We start from the raw sequence: 20,274 nt of genomic DNA, 5'->3' as shown, positions 1-20,274 counted from the left end.
CTGTTGAAACATTTTTGGCAAGAAAACTCATAGGTGGTAATGTAATGTGTCATTTCCATCAGGAATCCTATGAAGTTTGTTTGTCTTCCTATTAACAATGCAAAGTTTGATCACTGGTGCCATAGGTGGGAGCCAGGGGGAGGGAGAGGCTTATAGATCAAAGGCCTTGAGGTGGGAAGGAGCTTTATCTTCAAGGAACAAAAAGAAGGCCATTGTGGGCTGAAGCAGAGTAAGCCAGAGAAAGAATGTCAGGAGATAAGTTCAGAGGGATAGGTAAGGACCCATGTTAGGCTTTATAAGTCATCCATAGTAAGAAGTTTGGATTTTATGATTAATGCAATAGGAAGCCATTAAAAAGCTTTTTAGTAGTGGTGAGAAATAACAAGACTTTTTTTTTTTTTGTTAATCCTCACTTGATATTTTTCCATTGATTTTTCAGATAGAGTAGAATGGAGGGAGAGAGAGGGACAGAGAAAGAGAGAGAGAGAGAGAGAGAGAAACAGAAACATGAATGTGAGAGAGACACATCAATTGGTTGCCTCCTGCATGAGCCCTACTGGGGCCAGGGATCAAACTGAAACCCAGGTATGTGCCCTTGACTGTGAATTGAACCCAAGACCCTTTGGTCCAGGGGCCGACGCTCTAACTGCTGAGCCAAACTGGCCAGGGCTGGCAGCTCTTTTTTAAGAGACATGAGGTTGAAGCTGCCAGGCCAGTTAAGGGTTAAGCTTGAAACAGGCGCAACATTATTTCTACTGTATTGTGTTAGAGTAATCATAGGGGTCACCCAGATTCAAGGAGGTAGAAAAATAGACTGCATCTTGCTGGTAGAATGTCAAGGTCATGTTGCAGAAGACCATGTGTGGTCTTCTTTGGAAAATACTATCTGCTATACATGGTGTCCAGAAGTGCCTTGGAAATCATGATAAAGAAAGTTATTAAGATAGAATAAGATTGAGTGTTTAAAGCTAAAGCGAGCAACTTTTCTCTGTCAAGGTGACAATTTAAGAGTTGCCATTGTTGGGAAAGCTTTAGGGAAACAGTCCTCATACTGTTGTAAAGAGTGTGGTTTGGTATAGCTTTTTCAAAGGACAAAATAGTAAAATATCTTAGGATTTAAAAATACATCCACTTTGTTTCAGCATTTTTACATTAGGAATTTCTCTTAAGGAATAATAGGAAAAGTGTGTAAAGTTATATGAGCAAATATATTTTTATCAGATTGCTTATATAAAGGAAAAGTTGTGTAAGTAGAATGTTGGCTAAGTACAGGGTAGTTTAGCTATTAAATATAATGATACTTGACACTTAGAAAGTGCTTAATATATACTAAGATTATTCTGAGTACTTTATATAATTGGTACAGTCAGGGTGGCCCCCTTGTCTTATCCAGCCCTGTGATGGGTTTAATGAAATTCTTAATTTTTATACAAGAGGCCCCATTTGTTTTGCACTAGTTACCACAAATTAGATTGTCATTCCTTTGTACAAACTTTTATTTTTTATTTATTATTAAAAAGAAATTGTTTTTTCTTTATTGATTTTAAAGAGAGAAGAAGGGAGAGGGAGAGAGATAGAAACATCAGTGAGAGAGAACATCAATTGGCTGCCTCCTGTGTATGTCCCCCACTAAGGATTTGGCCCACAACCTGGGCATGTGCCCTGACCGGGAATTGAATCGGAGACCTCTTGGTGCATGGGTTGATGCTCAACCACTGAGCCACACCAGCGGGGTGAATTTTTATTTTTCAATTACAGTTTACATTCAACACTATTTTGTATCAGTTTCAGGTTTACAGCATAGTGGTTAGATAGTCATATACTATACACAGTGATCTCCCTGATATTTCAAGTACCTACCTGGCACCATACATACTTATTACAATATTATTTATTATATTCCTTATATTGTACTTTACATTCCTGTGACTATTAGTTTGTGTTGTCATTTCTATGTGAACTAAGTTTTTACACCTTTAAAAGTTGAAACAACAAAACGATAATTTCATTACACATAAAAAGTATACAAAATTTACAATCTAATGTCTATAAATAAAGTTTTATTGGAACACAGCCTTATTTATTTACGTATTATCTGTGGCTGCTTTTTGGTACAACGGCAGAATTACGTAGTTGGATCAAGGACTGTATGGTCCTCAAAGCTTAATGTTTACTGTCTGGCTCTTTATGGAAAGTTTGCTACCCCTTGCTGTAAATCACTGCACTATTTTGCCTTTCATAAAAATATGAGGATATAGTCATGCGCCATATACCTGATGTTTTGGTCAACGACAGACCTCATATACAATGGTGGTCCCATAAGATTATGATGGAGCTGAAAATTTTTTATCACCTAGTGACACTGTAGCCATCCTGATGTCATAGTGTATTACTCACCTGTTTGTGTTGATGCTGATGTAAACAAACTGGCCTGTTAGTTGTCTAAAAGTATAGCACATACAGTTATGTACAATACATAATACTTGATAATGATAATAAACGACTGTTACTGGTTTATGTATTTATATACTATACTTTTAATTGTTATCTTAGAGCATATTCTTTTTATTTATAAAAACATAATTTATTGTAAAACCATATGCCGTGTTACACTGGCAGCAGCCTGATACATTTCATGTTTACCTTCTCTCTTGGTTACAACATTTTCTCTTGTGCATGACTTAATCATCTGTTGTTTTGTACAGTAACATTTTTGTACAGGTTTACAGCCAGGAGCAGTAGGTTATACCATATAGCCTAGGTGTGCAGTAGTTTAAGTGCACTCTAAGATGTTCACATGACAAAATCGCCGAACGATTTATTTCTCAGTATTCCCATTGTTAAGTGGCACAGGACTCTCTAGATCTCAATTTATAGGGATAATGTACATGATATATTATGTGAAAAGAAAAGTGGGATATAGAGTATAATCTAGAATGTATAATATTACATTGCATATGTCAAAAGGGTTATATGTTCAAATGTCTGGAAACACATATATTTTATCTGGGAAACGGGAGTATGACTTTTGGCCTTTAGTTTTAAGGTGGTATTATTACAACAGTCAGTGCTGTCAGTAAAAAAACAACTCCTCCCCAAGTCAACCAACCAACCAAACAAAAACACAGGCAAGGTAAAATTGGTGAAAAAAACAAACAAAACAATAAAAACAAATAAACGTAACAGTGGGAAAGGAGGCAATACATTCTTCTCCTTTCCCCTTTGCCAGTCACAACTTACAGAGAAGTTGAAAGGATTGTACAATGAATACTTACCTAACTTTTGTCTAAGATTCACCAGTTGTTAATATTTTGGCACATTTGTTTGCTCTGTTTTACACACACACACACACACACACACACACATTTATGTATATACACACAACAAATACATTAAAAATATGTTTTATTGATATTTTAGGGAGAGAGGAAGGAAGAGAGATAGAAACATTGATATGAGAGAGAAACATTGATCGGCTGCCTTCTGCACACTGCTTTTTAGGGATCGAGCCTGAAACTTGGTCATGTGCCCTGACTGGGAATCGAACCGGGACCTCTCAGTCCATGGGACGATGCTCAGTCCACTGAGCCACACTGGCTGGGCAGCAAGTACATTTTTTTCTGAGTCATTTGAAAGTTTGGTATGCATCTGCTAAAAATAAGGACATTCTTCTTTTTTTTTTTTTTATCCTCACCTGAGGACTTTTTTTTTTTCATTTATCTTCAGATAGAGCGGGAGGGAGAGAGGACGGAAGAGAGAGAGAGAAACATCGACGTGAGAGAGACACATCGAGTGGCTGTCACCCACATGACCCCAACTGGGACCGGGGACAAACTGCAAACCGAGGTACATGCCCTTAGCGGGAACTGAACCCGGGACTTCTGGTCCGCGGGCCGATGCTCTAACTGCTGAGCCAAACCAGCCAGGGCAGGGACATTCTTCTTTATAACCACATAACACAGTAATTACATGTTTAAAAATTTCCAAATGTGCAAATAATGTCTATAAAATAAAAACTGCTTTCCTCCTTCTGTGTAGGGAAAATCTTAGTTCTTTCCTAGTATGTCTATATTCCCTGAACGGCTCCTTTACTAGTCACACAGAACACTTTGCTTCTGACACTTCTGGTCACCAAATGTGTGGTTTCCCTCCCACACAACAAGCAAGTCTCCCACACTAGCTACAATTTAACTGAATTCTGATACTGTCTACTTAGAGATAGCTTCAGAGATCACAGGTTAAGGTCTCAGTCTTATAAGGCTGCCCTTCCCCACTCCCACTTCAGATACCAGTTACAAATTCAGATTATTACCTGTGACTCTGACCAGCTATATAGATCGGAGGATCCCACGACCCCTCCTTTGCTAGAGGGGCTCACAGAACACAGGTAAACATGTATGTTTACCAGTTTATTAAAGGATATGATAAAGTATGTAGATGAACAGCCAGATGAAAAGATACATAGGATGAGGTCTGGGAGAGTCCTGAGTTCAGGAACGTTTGTCCCTGTAAAGTTGGGTGCCTCACCTTCCTAGTGTGGATGGATGTGTTCACCCACCTGGATGCTTTTTGAACCCTGTACAATTGGGATTTTATGGAGGCTTCCTCAGTTAGGCACGATCAATTATTCTGTTTCCAGCCCCTCGCCCCTGTCTGGAGAAGGTAGGATGGGGGTGGGGGACTGAAAATTAGAAGGTTCTAGTCATGGCTGGGTCTTTCTGGTGACCAGCCTCCATCTAGGAACCCACCTAGAGTAGCCTCATCAGAACAAAAGATGCTCCTAGTGCTTTTATTACTTAAGAACTTACAAGGGTTTCAGGAACCCTGTACCAGAAGTGTCAGAAGCAGGGATGGGGCCAAAGACACTCAGTCACTAAGCCACACCAGCTGGGCTTCCATTGATTTTTAGAGAGAGAGGAAGGGAGGGAGGGTTTGGGGGTAGAAAGAGAGTGAGAAACATTGATGTGAAAGAGGCACATCAATTGGTTGCTTCCAGGGCTGGGGATCGAACCTGCAACCCAGGTCTGTGCCCTTGACCTGGAATCGAATCTGTGACCCTTTGGTGCTTGAGCCAACACACTCTAGCAACTGAACCACACCAGACTGGGTCCTGTGTTGCTTTTAGCTGACTCTGCATTCTTGATTCTTTTAATCCATCATCTCTCACTGAGGTTACTTAGCCATTAAGAAAATATTGGGTTATTATGGACCCAGGAGACATCTTGGTCATATCTGAGCCTTTAAATTGGGTAAGATTTTGTATGTCACATAGTAACATTTTGTAGAAACAGTGAGAAGCTCTTAAGAAATGTGACATGTTCTAATTTGGAGAGCATTAATTTTTGAGGCAAAATATTTTTGTTTATCATAATTTGATACAAAATGACATATTGAACAAAACTGAAAAATACATTTTTGAGACAGCTGGGAAAGTCAAACATGAGATAGGTATGAGATTGTTAAAGAATTATGTGTGATAATGATAGAGGTTCTTTTAAATTCTTTGTCTGTTAAAGATCAATAAAAGAATATAACACCTGGATTTGCTTGAAAGTACATCAGCAAAAAAAGGGATAGGACTATAAGAATAATTTTGATAATTATTGAGACTAGATAATGGGTATTTTTATGTGTTTGATTCATTTCATTATAAGTTAAAAAGATATAATCACTGACACTTCATTTTTTGACATGAAAATGAACTGGAAGGGTAACTTGTATGTGAAAGTTGTCTGATATCTAAAACGGTAATTTTCCAGAGGAGATCTTTTATATATAGTGTGAATATATGTATCTCAGACTTATTTCTAAACATTTGATTAGAAAAAGAATTCTTCGCAAAAATAATTTATTATATGTTTCTGAATCTCTTGAAAAGAATCTTAACATTTTAAACTATTAAGAAGTAATTTTGCTTTTACAGTATTTTATTTATTTATTTATTTATTTATTTAGTTATTTATTTAATCTTCACCTAAGGACATTTTTGCATTTATCTTCAGATAGAGCGGGAGGGGGAGCGGGGGGAAGAGAGAGAGAGAAATGTCAATGTCAGAGAGACACATCAACTGGCTGCCACCCACATGGCCCCAACGGGACCGGGGACAAACTGCAACAAAGGTATATGCCCTTAGTGAAAACCGAACCCGGGTCTCTCTGGTCCATGGGCCGATGCTCTAACCGCTGAGCCAAACTGGCCAGGCCTACAGTGTTTTAAAACTGCAATCTTTTAAGTATGGCAGAAAGCTAGCTATGACAATGGAAAAATTCTGTACCGATTACAAAACTGTTTAATTCAAACTGCTGCTCACAATTGTAGAACACTGTTGTGGAGATTTTTTGCTTATCAATCAGCTATTGTGTAAGTTGTGTGTAATCTTTCCTATGACTACAGCACTAATGCATTACTAATACTGCTTTACTATGATTCCAAGATATGTAACAATGGCATTTCTTTTTATTTGAATCCAGCAGCTGTATTCTGGCCACAAGTGCTGGTAGCAGTCATTGAAGTAAAAATATGACGATATTATGAAGGTAGAGTTTGATTCCAAGAAAGTTAACAGTTGACTTAGTGTCAAGGCCTTTGCTCTCTATATTAAGAATGTTTTTTTTTTTATTAATTAATTTTTGTTACAGATGTTTCTCCTTTTCCCCCCACTGATTCCCCCCTCCCCCCTCCCTGCCCTTTCCCTAGTTTGTTGTCCATGTCTACTGTTCATGCATACATGCGTATAAGTTCTGTGGTTTATCTCTTCCTCACCACCCCCCTCTTTAGGGGATTGTCAGTCTGTACCCCACTTCCACGTCTCTGGGACTACCCCATTCCTCAGACTGTTATGTTCATTATATTCCACAAATAAGTGAGATCATATGAAACTTGTCTTTCTGTGTTTGGCTTGTTTCACTTAGGATGATATTTTCAAGGTCCCTCCATGTCGTCTCAAAGGATAAGAGATCTTTCTTTCTTACAGCTGCATAGTACTCCATTGTATATATGTACCACAGCTTTTCTATCCATTCGTCTACTGATGGACATTTGGGCTGTTTCCAGATCTTAGCGATTGTAAATAGTGCTGCTACAAACATGGGGATACATATATTCTTTCTGATTGGTGTTTTAGGCTTCTTAGGGTATATTCCTAGAATTGGGATCACTGGGTCAAATGGAAGTTCAGTTTTTAATTTTTTGAGGTAACACCATATTGTTTTCCATAGTGGCTGCACCAGTCTGCATTCCCACCAGCAGTGCACTAGAGTCCCCTTTTCTCCACACCCTCGCCAACACTTGTTGTTTGATGATTTGTTGATAGCTGCCATTCTGACAGGTGTGAGGTGATACTTCATTGTTGTTTTAATTTGCATTTCTCTGATGATTAGTGATGATGAGCATTTCTTCATATGTTTCTTAGCCATTTGTATGTCGTGTTTGGAGAGGTGTCTATTTAGTTCCTCTGCCTATTTTTTAATTGGATTCTTTGTCTTCCTTTTGTGGAGTTGTATGAGCACTCTATATGTATTGGAAATTAACCCCTTATCTGATATATCATTGGCAATTATGCTCTCCCATAAGAATGTTTTTTTTAAAAAGGAATGTTTTAGTTTTCTTTTTATTTTAATAATTATTTGAGAAGCCATTTATACAGTCAGTCAGCAGTTTTTAACCAGAGGTGCACATCAGGATCAAGCGTGGTTTATGCAAAATACCTTTGTTTCTACTGTATTCCAGACCTACTGACTCAGAACTTTTGGAGAGAATAGGAATCACAGGCCTAAATAATTTGAAAAGTCTTTTTAGGTGATTTGATTTTGAATCTTTATTCAAGGAATACTGCTCTAAGAGTGTCAGAATTCTTCTTTATTATATGTAAGCAGATAATAATAAAGTGCTCTTCCGGATGTGGAGAGAAGGGAACACTAGTACACTGCTCATGGGAATGCAGACTGCTACAGCCACTATGGAAAACAGTATGGAGTTTCCTCAAAAAAAATAAAAAGGGAACTGCCATTTGACACAGTGATCCTACTTCTAGGAGTGTATCCTAAGAATCTCAAAACACCAATTAGAAAGAATATATGGCCCTGGCCAGTTTGGCTCAGCTGTTAGAGTCCCGGGTTTGATTCTGGCCAAGGGCACGTACCTTGGTTGCTCGTCCCGGCCCTGCTTGGAGTTATGCGGGTGGCAACCAATTGATGTCTCTTTCACGTTGATGTTTCTCTCTCTCCATCCCTCCCTCCCACTTTGTCTGAAGATAAATGTAAAAATATCTTTGGGTGAGGATTAAAAAAAAAGAGAATATATGTGCCACTATGTTCATAGCAGTGTTATTTACAATAGCTAAGATCTGGATATAGATCAAGTGCCCATCAATAGATGAGTGGATAAAAAAGCAGTGGTACATTTACACAATGAAATACTATGCAGCTGTAAAAAAGAAGGATCTTTCTTACCCTTTGAGACAGCATGGAAGGACCTGGAGATTATTATGCTAAGTGAAATAAGCCAGTCAGAGAAAGACAAATCTTACATGATTTCACTTATCTGTGGAATCTAATGAACAAAATAAACTGACAAACAAAATAGGTCCAGAGGCATGGATGCAAGGAACAGACTGACAGATCTTAGAGGGGAAGGTGGGTGAGGGGAATGGGAAGAGATTAACCAAATGGAGGGGAGTATGCACACATACACACACACACACACACACACACACACACACAGCCCTTGGACACAGACAATAGTGTGGTGAAGGCCTGAGGTGGGGCAGGGGCTGGGTGGAGGTGGGCCAAGGGTAGGAAATAGGGGACATCTGTAATACTGTCAACAATAAATAAAAAAAGTCCTCTACTGTTCTTTTAACCTAATGATTATAGGTAATACACAGTTTCCCACTGCCTGTCTCTAACTCAATCCCTTATTCTATTTCTCTGGAACAAATAAATCATTCAGAATTGCAGTGGATAGATAGCCACTGAAGTGTTTTTAGCAGGTGAATGATCTAATAACATTTCTGTATTCCACTTATTACCAAAATTATTGTGTCACATCTCAGACTGATCTCAGTAACTACCCATTGTAGACAACTTCATTATAGCCACTTTGCTAGAAATCTATTCCCTGCCCTACCCAATGCTACCTGTTGTCATTGTATTGTATTAATAGTCTTTCTAAGATAGTAATTTCACCATTTTACTTTTATACACAGAAATTCTCAGTTCTTTACACTGCTTTTGAGATAAACTTTGCTAAGGTCTTCTCATCTACTCTTCCTCATGTGTCTTCTACACTCCAGTTTTTTTTCATGTCACCTCAACAGTACCATAGGTCTGCAGTGTGCTCTTCTCTTCTGCCTTTAAAAAGATTATGAGGCTTTATTTTTTCTTGTACACATTTTAAAAACAATTTACATTATTTGGAAAAACAATACAGTACAAACATTTAAGATAAAATCTGAGTGCTAACAACTTAGCTTATGTTTTCTGATGTTTTGTTCTATTTATGCTAACACTTGCCTTTTTTGCATGAATGAGATCAGATCATATTCAGTCTGTTGCACTTTGATTTTTATCACTTAACAATATAATATTCATATTTCTTTATCAGTCCAACAGATCTGATAAATGGTGACATGTTCTTTAAATGGCTGTGAACTAATTATTGAATGGTAATTTGATTAGTCCCTCTATTGAGTTTTTTATTTTTAGTTTATTTTTTCTGAGCTTCCCCCTACACTCCTGATTTGCATTGTTGCTTATGTAGTGTAATACCTAAAAGGATCATAATAATTTGAGTCAGAGAGGATATACAGTTAAAATTTTGGAAGATATTGATAAATTTTGGGCCACTATATCAGAATAGCATAGACTTAAACAACAAACATTTATTTCTCACAGTTCTGAAAGTTGTAAGGCCAAGCAAGATTAGTGTCATCATGATTGGGTTCTTAATGCAGGCCTTCTCCTGGTTTACTGAGAGCTCTGATCCCTTTATCTCCTAATAAGGGCACTAATGCCATCATGGGACTCTACCCTTTTCAAACCCTAATTACCTCTTAAAAGCTCCACCTTCAAATGCCATTACACTGGAGATTAGGGTTTCAACATATGAATTTTTGTGGAGGGGGGAAAGGGAGGGGATACAAGCATTTAGTCTATAGAAGAGATAATCAATTAGCTTTTTTTTTTTGTTCAGACAGAATGTGGGAGGTAGAGAGAGAGAGAAACATCAACGTGAAAGGGACACGTCGAGTGGCTGCCACCCACAGGACCAACCAGGGCTGGGGACAAACTGCAACCGAGGTACATGCCCTTAGCGGGAACCGAACCCGGGTCTCTCAGGACCGCAGGCCGACGCTCTAACCGCTGAGCCAAACCGGCCAGGGCTCAATTTGCTTTTATTTTGACCCATTGACATAGTAAATTCAATTAATAGATTTACTAATATTTAAATATTATCACAGTCCTGTAAGTATTTTTGATTTGGTCATAATTTTTGAAAACACACCTAGAGCTTGTTTGTTAATATTTATTAATAATTTTATATTAATATTCATGTTATTATAATAAACTATTCTGTCTTAGGTTTTGGTAATAGCGTTATATATTTTAATATGTTTTTATTGATTTTTTTGTTTGGAGAGAGAGGGATGGAGAAAGAGAAACATCAGTGTGAGAGAAACATTGATCAGCTGCCTCCTGCATGCATCCTCCTGGGGATGGAGCCCACAACCCAGGCATGTGCCTTGACTGAGAATCGAACCTGGACTTCTCAGTCCATGGGACGACGCTCAGTCCACTGAGCTACACCAGCCGGGCTATATTGACTTTTTAAAAAGAAAAAAAAAGACAAAAACACCCACTTCTTTCTTCATGCTCAGGTATAAATTATTTGTTCTTAAAGTCTTCATATAATTCACCTTGATAGAACCTTTCTGACTGCCACTCTTTGGTAATATATCTTATCAAAAAGTTTCTGTTATGGGTTGAATTGTGTCCCCCTAATAGGTAATATAGAATTCCTGACGCCCAGTCTCTCAAAATGTGACCTTATTTGGAAATAATTACAAGTTAAGATGAGGTCATACTGGAATAGGGTAGGCCCTTAATCCATTATAATTTGTGTCCTTATAAGAAGACAGAAGACACTGTGAAGGCAGACACACAGGGAGAAGACAGACATGCAGTGACAGAGGCAGAGATTGGAGTGATGCAGCTGCAAGCCTTGATTTCGTGGCCTCCACCAGAAGCTAGAAAGAGGCAAGGAAGGATACTCCCCAGCAGGTTTCAGAGACAGCATGTCCCTCCCAACACTTTGATTTCAGACTCTAGAACTGTGAGAGAATAAATTTGTTTTAGGACACTCAGTTTGTGGTAATTTGTATGGGAGCCCTAGGAAACTAATATAGTATGTATTTCACTTAGGTTTTCAAATTTACACAACATAGGTTATGCAAAATATTGTGGATATCTTCTCTTTATTCTTAATTTTAAAATTGATTCTTTCTGCTTTTCATTTTGTTAATATGATGTCCTATGATATTTTTTAAAATCTACTTCCCCAAATTAGTTCAAGTTTATTTTTTATTGTATCTGACTTAGTCTTCATAATTCTCTTTCTGAGAAAGAAATTTCATTTACATTTTTTTTTGTTTAACATTCAGTATAAAGTCTTCAATAGTATAAGTTTTTCTTTGAGCTTAGCTTTTATTGTTAAAAAATAAAATTAAACTCAGTAAAAATCAAATTGGCCTTATTAAGCAATTTGTGAATGGCATAGCATCTCATCTAGCAAACAGAAGAGCATTTTAGGGGTTGTACAAAATGGACAGTTTTTATAGGAATAAGGGTGGGGCAAGGGAACTATTAACAAAAAAATAGAAGGGGTCATTTTTAGACTAGGATATCTTTTGGGAGGAAGGGGATGGCAAAGGTCTTAATCCTGCAGATTGCCTATTCTTTTCAAGGGGTGGGGAGTAGGGTAACTGGAGTGGGTCCACCATGACAGATTACCATACTGGTACTTGACCAGAAAATTCCAGACTGGCTGATTAAGATTACATTTCTGAAAGAGGCTGAAACTGCAGTTAGATCCGGTATTGTGGGAGAGAAAGAAACTTTACCTTCCTAAATTCTTTCAGGAAGGTAAATTAAATCTACATGAGATAGATCAATAAGAGAAAATACCAAATTTAATATGTGCATACACATGGGAACCCCAAGTAACAGGAACTTCAGAGATAGGAATGGAAAATAGGCATATATGACATTCTGAGCTAAGAATAAGGTAGGGCACCTTGGGGCTTCAGAGGGTCATTGCAAGACAATATAAGAACAGATGTTCCACAATTAGAAGTTTGCCCTGCCCTATTGGTAGGTGATAAAAAGTTATTTCTACTGATAACTCTTATTATGGGGAAGGCACCTAATTGATAATCTTTAAAAAAATAAGTTCTTACTGATTTTAGAAAGAGAAGGGGGGGAGGAGACAGAGAGACAGAGAGAGACAGAGAGACATTGATTGGTTGCCTTCTGCACGTCCCCCCACTGGGGATCAAGCCTGAAACCCAGGCATATGCTCTGATCGGGAATCAAAGCAGTGACTTCTTGGTGCATGGGACCACGCTCAACCAACTGAGCCACACTGGCCAGAGCCCTAATTTATATTCTTTAAGGGCAAGGTGAAAGTTTCTTATGAGACTGCAGGTTTTTGATTGCCTTCAGCTCAAAATAGTTTACACACCAAAGTGGCACATCTTGGGGAACTTCTACAAAATCTAGGTTTGGAATCTTGGGCTTTTAGCATCAGTGATGCCATTATGAACCTGTGGCTTTCTCTTTAACAGAGTTCACCAATATGATCTGAAATGTTTTTTATCATTATTTACCATGTAGTTTTAATATGTAGTTTTGATTTTCTCTTAACACTGTTTAGGAGAAAAATAAAAAAATTCCTGTGATTGTTTTTTGTTTGTTTGTTGTTATTCTATTTTAAATTTCATTACATTATGGTTAACGTGATTAGTTCTAGTTCTTCTTTATGAAACACAAATTTTCTTTGTGGATTAATAAATCAGTTTTTTTTTTTCTTTATTGATTTTTAAAGAGAGGAAGGGAGAGGGAGAGAAAGATAGAAACATTGATGAGAGAGAACATCAACCGGCCGCCTCCTGCAGGCCCCCACTGGGGATTTGGCCTACAACCTGGGCATGTGCCTTGACTGAGAATGGAACCAGCGACCTCTTGGTGCATGGGTCAGTGGTCAACCACTGAGCCACACCGGCTGGGCATCAGATTTTTTTTTTTAATATATAATCCTCACCTGAGGATATTTTTCCATTGATTTTCAGATAGAATGGGAGTGGGGGGGGGGTTGGAGAATTATCCATGTGAGAGAGAGACATTAATTGGTTGCCCCCTACACAACTCTGATCAGGGCCTGGGATCGAATGCAGTTAAGGTACATGCCCTTGACCAGAATTGAATCCACGACTCTTTGGTCTGAGGGCCAATGTTAGAACCAAACCGGCCAGGGCAATAAATCAGTTTTTTGAAGTGGTTTGTGAATGTTTAAATAGGAGGTATATGTTCTTTAAAAAAAAAACACATTTTTATTGACTGTAGAGAGAGAGGGAGGGAGGGTGGGGAGGAGAGAGAGAGAGAGAGAGAGAAAGGGAAACATTGATGTGAGAGGTGGAAACATCAGTTGGCTGCTGAGCCGAAATCTGGGCATGTGCCTTACTGGCAATGGAGCTGGCAACCTTTTGGTGCATTGGTCACATTGGCCAAGGCAGGAGGTATATATACTCTTGTTCACAGGTTATAAATCTTAGTTGATAGCTGTACGTAATATGGCTATTATATCAACTATATTATTTTTTTTAGTTCCTCTCTATCAGAGGTTACAAACTGGCTAACGTGGTCTTATTTGGCCTGTAGACATACTCATGCATTGTGTTGGCCTTCATTATGTTAAAGAGTAACATCGATTAAAAAGTTGCCAACATTTAAGAATTTGGAGATTTTGCCCTGGCTGTTTTGGCTCAGCGGTTGGAGCGTCAGCCTGCGGTCCAGAGAGACCTGGGTTCGGTTCCCGCTAAGGGCACGTACCTCGGTTGTAGTTTGTCCCTGGCCCTGGTTGGGTCATGAGGGTGGCAGCCACTTGATGTGTCCCTTTCACGTCAATGTTTCTCTCTCTCTTTCTCTCTCTCACTCCCTCCCACTCTATCTGAACGAAAAATGGAAAATATGCCCTCGGGTGAGGATTGAAAAAAAAAAAAAAGAATTTGGAGATTTTATATACGTATGTGGATTTTTAGTTTCCTCAGGTTTTATTTCAGCTTCTTAAACTCACACTCTGTCTTGCCTATAGGCTTTGAACAGGCTTTTCCCTTTGTCTGGAAGGCTTTCTCCACTCCCTTTTCCTAGCTTACTCCTATTCATCTTTTCTGGCTCGGTGTTAATGTTATAGCCTCCAAGAAGCCTGCATTCTTCTCTCAGGACTAGCTAAAGAAGATGTATGAATAATAAATAAGCTTATGAAAAGATGCTCAACTTCTTCAGTCACTTGGGAAATGCAAATTAAAACCATGCTGAGATGCCCCTACAAACCTAGTAAAATGACACAGACTGACTAGACTGAGTATTGGCAAGTATGCGGAGCAATGAAAATCTTTTTTTTTTAAATAATTTTTCTTTATTGATTTTAGAGAGAAAAGGGAGAAGGAGAGAGAAACATCAATGAGAGAGAACATCAATTGGCCACCTCCTGCATGCCCCCCACTGGAGATCGAGTCCACAACCTGGGTATGTGCCCTGACCGGGAATCGAACCGGTGACCTCTTGGTGCATGGGCCAACGCTCAACCACTGAGCTACACTGTCCATACACTTATCATATAATGCAGCCATTTCACTCAATCTTAGGTATTTACTATGAGAAAAGAAAGCATATGTCCTTAAGAAGACTTGCACATGAGTGTTTATAGCAACTTCATTTGTTAATAGCTGAAAACTGGAAACAACCCAAATGTCTATCAAGTTAGTGGATAAACAAACTGGTATCTTCTTAAAACTTAATACTAAATCATTAATCAAAGGAATAAAGTATTGGATGAATACTTACAATGTGGATGAAAATCAAAATAAGATGCTGAGTAAAAGAACCTGGATCAGAAAGAGCATGTACTAATTCATTTATATACAGTTTTTATAAATTTAATTTATAGTGACAGTACCTGGGGAAGAGATGGGCAGAAGGCAAGATTACAGAGGGGCAGGAAAGATATGTTTATTATCTTGCTGTGGTGATGGCTTCATGGGTATATACTTGTCAAAACTGATTAAATCATATTCTTTAAGTATGTGCGGTTTATTGTATGCCAGTTATACTTCAATAAAGTTATTAAAAAACAACAACCTAGAGAGTGTGTTAGACTTCCATTATCATTACTGCCTAACCTCTATCCGTAGAGATCTTTAACTGCTTTTCTCTTGTCAAAAGTGTTATCAAAAAGGGACTGGGCCCAGAGCTGGGACTACCTTGGGCCAGCCTGTAGTGTGTGAGTTCTTGACTTCGTGCAGGAAAGATTTCACAACGCAGGTCCAGGTGATATGTGTATTAAAGCTGGGACAGTGAAACAAGGAAGAGCTTAGGACAGGATAGAAGAAGCAACAGGAGAGAGCCTAGGTGGTGCTGCTTTGGCTCATTGAGAAGTCAGAGTAAAGGGGGCCTTGGGGACAGGTTCAGGGGGTTAGCCTGGGATGAGCTGCCATTGGCCATTGCTTCCCTGGGTTGCAAGTTTTGTGGGGTCCCTTAGAATTTAGGATGTGCACGCCTGTGCTTTAAGAAGAAGGGGAAGGAAAAGATGCTGGTATGCTCTCTGGATGGGGAGTGCAGCTGGGTCCTTTGTCTTGAGGGTTTTAAAGTGTTATTTTAGCCCTGGCCAGTTTGGCTCAGCGGTTAGAGCGTCGGCCTGCGGTCCGGAGAGACCCGGGTTCGGTTCCCGCTAAGGGCATGTACCTCGGTTGCAGTTTGTCCCCGGCCCTGGTTGGTCGTGCGGGTGGCAGCCACTCGATGTATCCCTTCGCGTCGATGTTTCTCTCTCTCTCTCCCTTCCTCTCTCTCCCTCCCACTCTGTCTGTACAAAAAATGGAAAAATGTCCTCGGGTGAGGATAAAAAAAATAAAAATAAAGTGTTATTTTATTTTATTTTATTTATTGGAGAGAAAGAGGAATGGGGGGGGGAGGGGAGAGAGATTGAGAGATTGACTGAGAGAGATTGATTTATTGTTCCAGTTATTTATTCATTCGTTGGTTGCTTCTTTTTTTTTTTTTTTTTTTTATCCTCACCCGAGGATATTTTTCCATTTTTTGTACAGATAGAGTGGGAGGGAGAGAGAGGAAGGGAGAGAGAGAGAGAGAAACATCGACGTGAAGGAACACATCGAGTGGCTGCCACCCGCACGACCAACCAGGGCCGGGGACAAACTGCAACCGAAGTACGTGCCCTTAGCGGGAACCGAACCCGGGTCTCTCCGGACTGCAGGCCGACGCTCTAACCGCTGAGCCAAACTGGCCAGGGCGGTTGCTTCTTTTATGTGCCCTGGCCAGGAAATTGACCCTACCACCTTGGTGCATTGGGATGATGTTTCAACCAACATCATACCTGGTCCAGGTTTCAGCTTGAGGGTTTTAGAGGCTGGAAATTTAGAGGGGAGGTCTTAGTGAAGGATCTAGAATATTCATCAGCTTTTCCAGGTGTACCTTTTTAGGGTTATGGTCTTCACTGATTGGTCAGTGCCCAGGCAGGGGGTCATTAGTCATTACAGCTCATCCTGGCCCACCTAGCTTTGCTGCTTTTCTGGGCCTGGAGCTGAAATACAACTGAGGCCTAGCTGTTATCTCTAGGGGGGAAATGTCAAGGGTCGTCTAAACCACATCACCTAGTGATATGCTAGGGGAGGAAAGGCGACCCCGAGGGTGAGATTCCTTACCAGTTTTGCCTGTGGCTAGGCACCCCGGGCTTTCTGCCCTAGTGACCTCCTGTATCTGACTGTAAATTGCTTGTCCAGTGTGTTCAGCTATCTCAGTTTCCCTATTCCACTTGCCAAGGAATTTGCCTAGCTTCTTGTTGCTTCTTATTGGGCAGGCTGGTGGTTTTTATAGTATTTCTGTCGGTCCCTTGACATCCAGTAGTGTACTTCCAGCCTCTTTCTGCAGAAGTCACCTCATTCCATGATCTAAAGCCCAAGACAGCCCTGGCTGGTTTAGATCAGTGGTTGGAGCGTTGGCCCGTGGACCAGAGTCATGGGTTTCATTCTGGTCAAGGGCACATACCTCGGTTGCAGTTCAGAGATGTGTGGGAGGCAACCCGTCAGTTTGTCCCTCTCATGTCGATGTTTCTCTCTCTCTTTCCCACTCTATCTGAAGGTGGATGGAAAAATATCCTCCGGTGAGGATTAAAAAATAAATAAATAAAAATAAAACAAGCCCAAGACAGTGCTCAAATGGCTCACATATTTTAAATGGTAAACACCTTGGCCAGCTATCAGTGACAGTGCAGCTACTTTGTAATTGTAGTCTTCTGTTCTGCTGTCGTGGATCACTTCAATCAAATGCTAGTCTTCAGATTTCTCAGGTAGAAATCAGATAGCCATTCCACAGAGTACCTCATCTCCAAAAGACAGATATAAAGCTTTCAGAGTGATATCCTTGAAGCCCCCTTACTAGGCTAGAGGTGAGGTTAAAGCACCAGTTCATCCCTCTTTGATTTAAGAGTCTTATTGACAACTCTCTCTAAAGAAATCCCTTTTCCCCCAATTTCCATCTCTTCTTTAGATCAAAGTCCTTCCCACCTCCACCTTTATTTTTATTATTATTTTTAATCCTCACCCAAGGATATTTTTCTATTTATCTTAAGATAGAGTGGGGCGGGGAGTGAGGAGAGAGAAACATCAACATGAGAAAGACACATCGACTGGCGACCTCCTGAACTACCCCAACCAGAGCTGGTGACCGAGCCGCAACCGTGGTACGTGCTCTTGACCAGAATCAAAGCCGCGACTCTGGTCTGCAGCCTGACGCTCCAACCACTGAGCCAAACTGGCCAGGGCACAAAACACTTTTATAAGAATTAATATTCTTATCTGGATGTCCTGTTTATCTCTTTTGATTGTTGAGCAATTATTAAAAATAACAGTGTTCATAATGGGTTTCAGGCCACCCAAGAGCAAATTAATTGCAGATTGAAAGAATTGCAGTTTCTTGCTTTTTAAAGAAAGTATAATTTGTTAACTTTGAATTAGGGCCTGACCAGTGTGGCTCACTGGTTGAGTGTTGACCCATTCACCAAGAGGTCACCGATTCTGTTCCTAGTCAGGGGGCATGCAGGAGGCGGCCAGTTGATGTTCTCTCTCATTGATGTTTCTATCTCTCCCTCTCCCTTCCTCTCTCTCTAAAATCAATAAAGAAAAAATATTTTAAGAAACCACAGAAAAACCTATGAATTAGGTTTTGGAGCTTTGTTGGTGAACAAGACTCAGTCCCCCGCACTCATTGAGCAAATGGACACTTAAGTTATAGCTTGTTAAGTGGTACAATTGAAGTAAATTCTGGGAGCAAGTAAGAAAATCTCTGTGTTGGCCTGGGCAAGTAAGGCTTCCCATGGTAAAGAATGTTTAAGTTGACAGTAAAGGGAAAATTGGGAATTACCAAGGTGAAGAGTTTAAGAGGAGAAGGGCTTCTGGCAGAGAACTGCATGTGCAAAGGACCTAGATGTAGGTGAGCATGTAGAATGGTGAGGATAAAGGTGTTAATAATGGCCAAATCATGGGCCTGGGCCTTTTGAGTCACATTAAAGATTTTAACCTGAGCATAATAGAGAGCTGTGGTTGAAAACGGGCTACATGCTAACCTAACAAGCTCAGGGAAGGCCTGTGGGGCAACCTTGCAAACTCAGAGACCTAAAGTAACCACAAAAAATAGTCTGAAATTAAAACTTTTTAACTAAAAACAGTTTATGGCAGGTAGTCATGTCCTAGGCTAGAACTTCCCTGACAAAAGTCAATCCTACCTTAACTGAGCCTATCTATTGTCTTTTGCATCTGCCATAACAAATCTTTGGAATGTTAGGGTAACACAGCTGTCTCAAAATGTTAAGTAGGAGGTTGATCTATCTTGGTCATATTTTTGTTTGTCAAAGAACTTTTTTATTTCTTCATTGGTTTTTAGAGCGGAAGGGAGAGGTAGAGAGAGAGAGAGAGAAACATCTATGAGAGAGAACATTGACTGGCCACCTCCTGCATGCCCCCAACTGGGGATCAGGCCCACAACCTTGGGGATGTGCCCTGACCGGGAATCAAACCAACACTCTACCACTGAGCCACACTGGCCGGGCAAAGAACTTTTTGATTGCACTGTGTTGTTGTAATTTATTTCATTGGAACAGGAGAGACCTTTAGACCATGGAAGAAGGAGCCAGGATACTGTCCAGATTTATCTTGATAAACTGTTGTGTGAATAGTGTTATTACTCATTGAGTGGAGAAGAGTGGATTTGGTGAAGATAATGCCCAGTTTTTGAATTATGCATGGTCCATTCAGGGAGACATTTTCAGTGGGCATTCTGCAGCTGAGAGCGATGTGAGCTGGAGATACAGATTTGAGGTCTTGATATTTATTTCAAATTTATAAGTTGGGATAATTTCCTTTTATATTTATGACAGATACATATTAAGCTTATGCTGAAAGAGCTGCTTGCCAAATAACAGTCTATCTGGAAGTGTTTTATTGGACATGTTTTACTTCTGGTGTTATAATAGTGAGATTCAACCTAAATGATGCATGTTATTTTAGTTTTTCATGGTGTTTGGAAATCCTTTGTAAGGAAATACTTTGTGATACTTAGCTCTTCTGTGGATAGACATTTATGTTGTTTCCTATTTTTATCAATGCTATTACATTCATAGTGTTATTATGAAATTGCTGTGCATGTCTGCACATGTGTGAGAGCTAGGGAGTAGAACTACCAGGTGGAAGGGTATGTACATTTTCAGTTTACCAGATATTGCCAAATTGCTTTATAAGGGGGTTATATAAACATACACTTCCTCTAGCTATGTATGAGACTATGTTTTATATTCTCTCCTGTGTTTTATATCATCTACATTTGGTATTGTCAGACTTTGCAATTTTTGCCAATCTAATAGGTGTGAAATGGTATTTCTTATGATTTTAAAATCGTTCCTTAATTGCTAGTGAGGTTGAGCATCTTTTCATG

At 39.6% G+C, this 20,274-nt stretch overlaps 1 protein-coding gene across 4 annotated transcripts in view; it reads left to right on the top strand.

Annotated features, from left to right (window-relative positions):
* Positions 1-20,274, top strand: part of ACAP2 (ArfGAP with coiled-coil, ankyrin repeat and PH domains 2) — a 155,627-nt gene that overhangs the window by 21,097 nt on the left and 114,256 nt on the right. The window contains exon 1 of one of the 4 annotated variants that reach the window (XM_036243333.1): positions 6,475-6,537. The exons of the other annotated variants lie outside the window; for them this stretch is intronic. The gene's annotated coding sequence lies outside the window, so the exon portion shown is untranslated. Of the gene's footprint in view, positions 1-6,474; positions 6,538-20,274 lie in introns of those variants that run through there. 4 annotated transcript variants of the gene reach the window in all.

This window comes from Molossus molossus, unplaced genomic scaffold, assembly GCF_014108415.1.
Source record: "Molossus molossus isolate mMolMol1 unplaced genomic scaffold, mMolMol1.p scaffold_m16_p_5, whole genome shotgun sequence".
Taxonomy (NCBI): Eukaryota; Metazoa; Chordata; class Mammalia; order Chiroptera; family Molossidae; genus Molossus; species Molossus molossus.
Note: the sequence above shows the minus strand (reverse complement) of the source record. Positions and strands in the feature narration are given on the sequence as shown.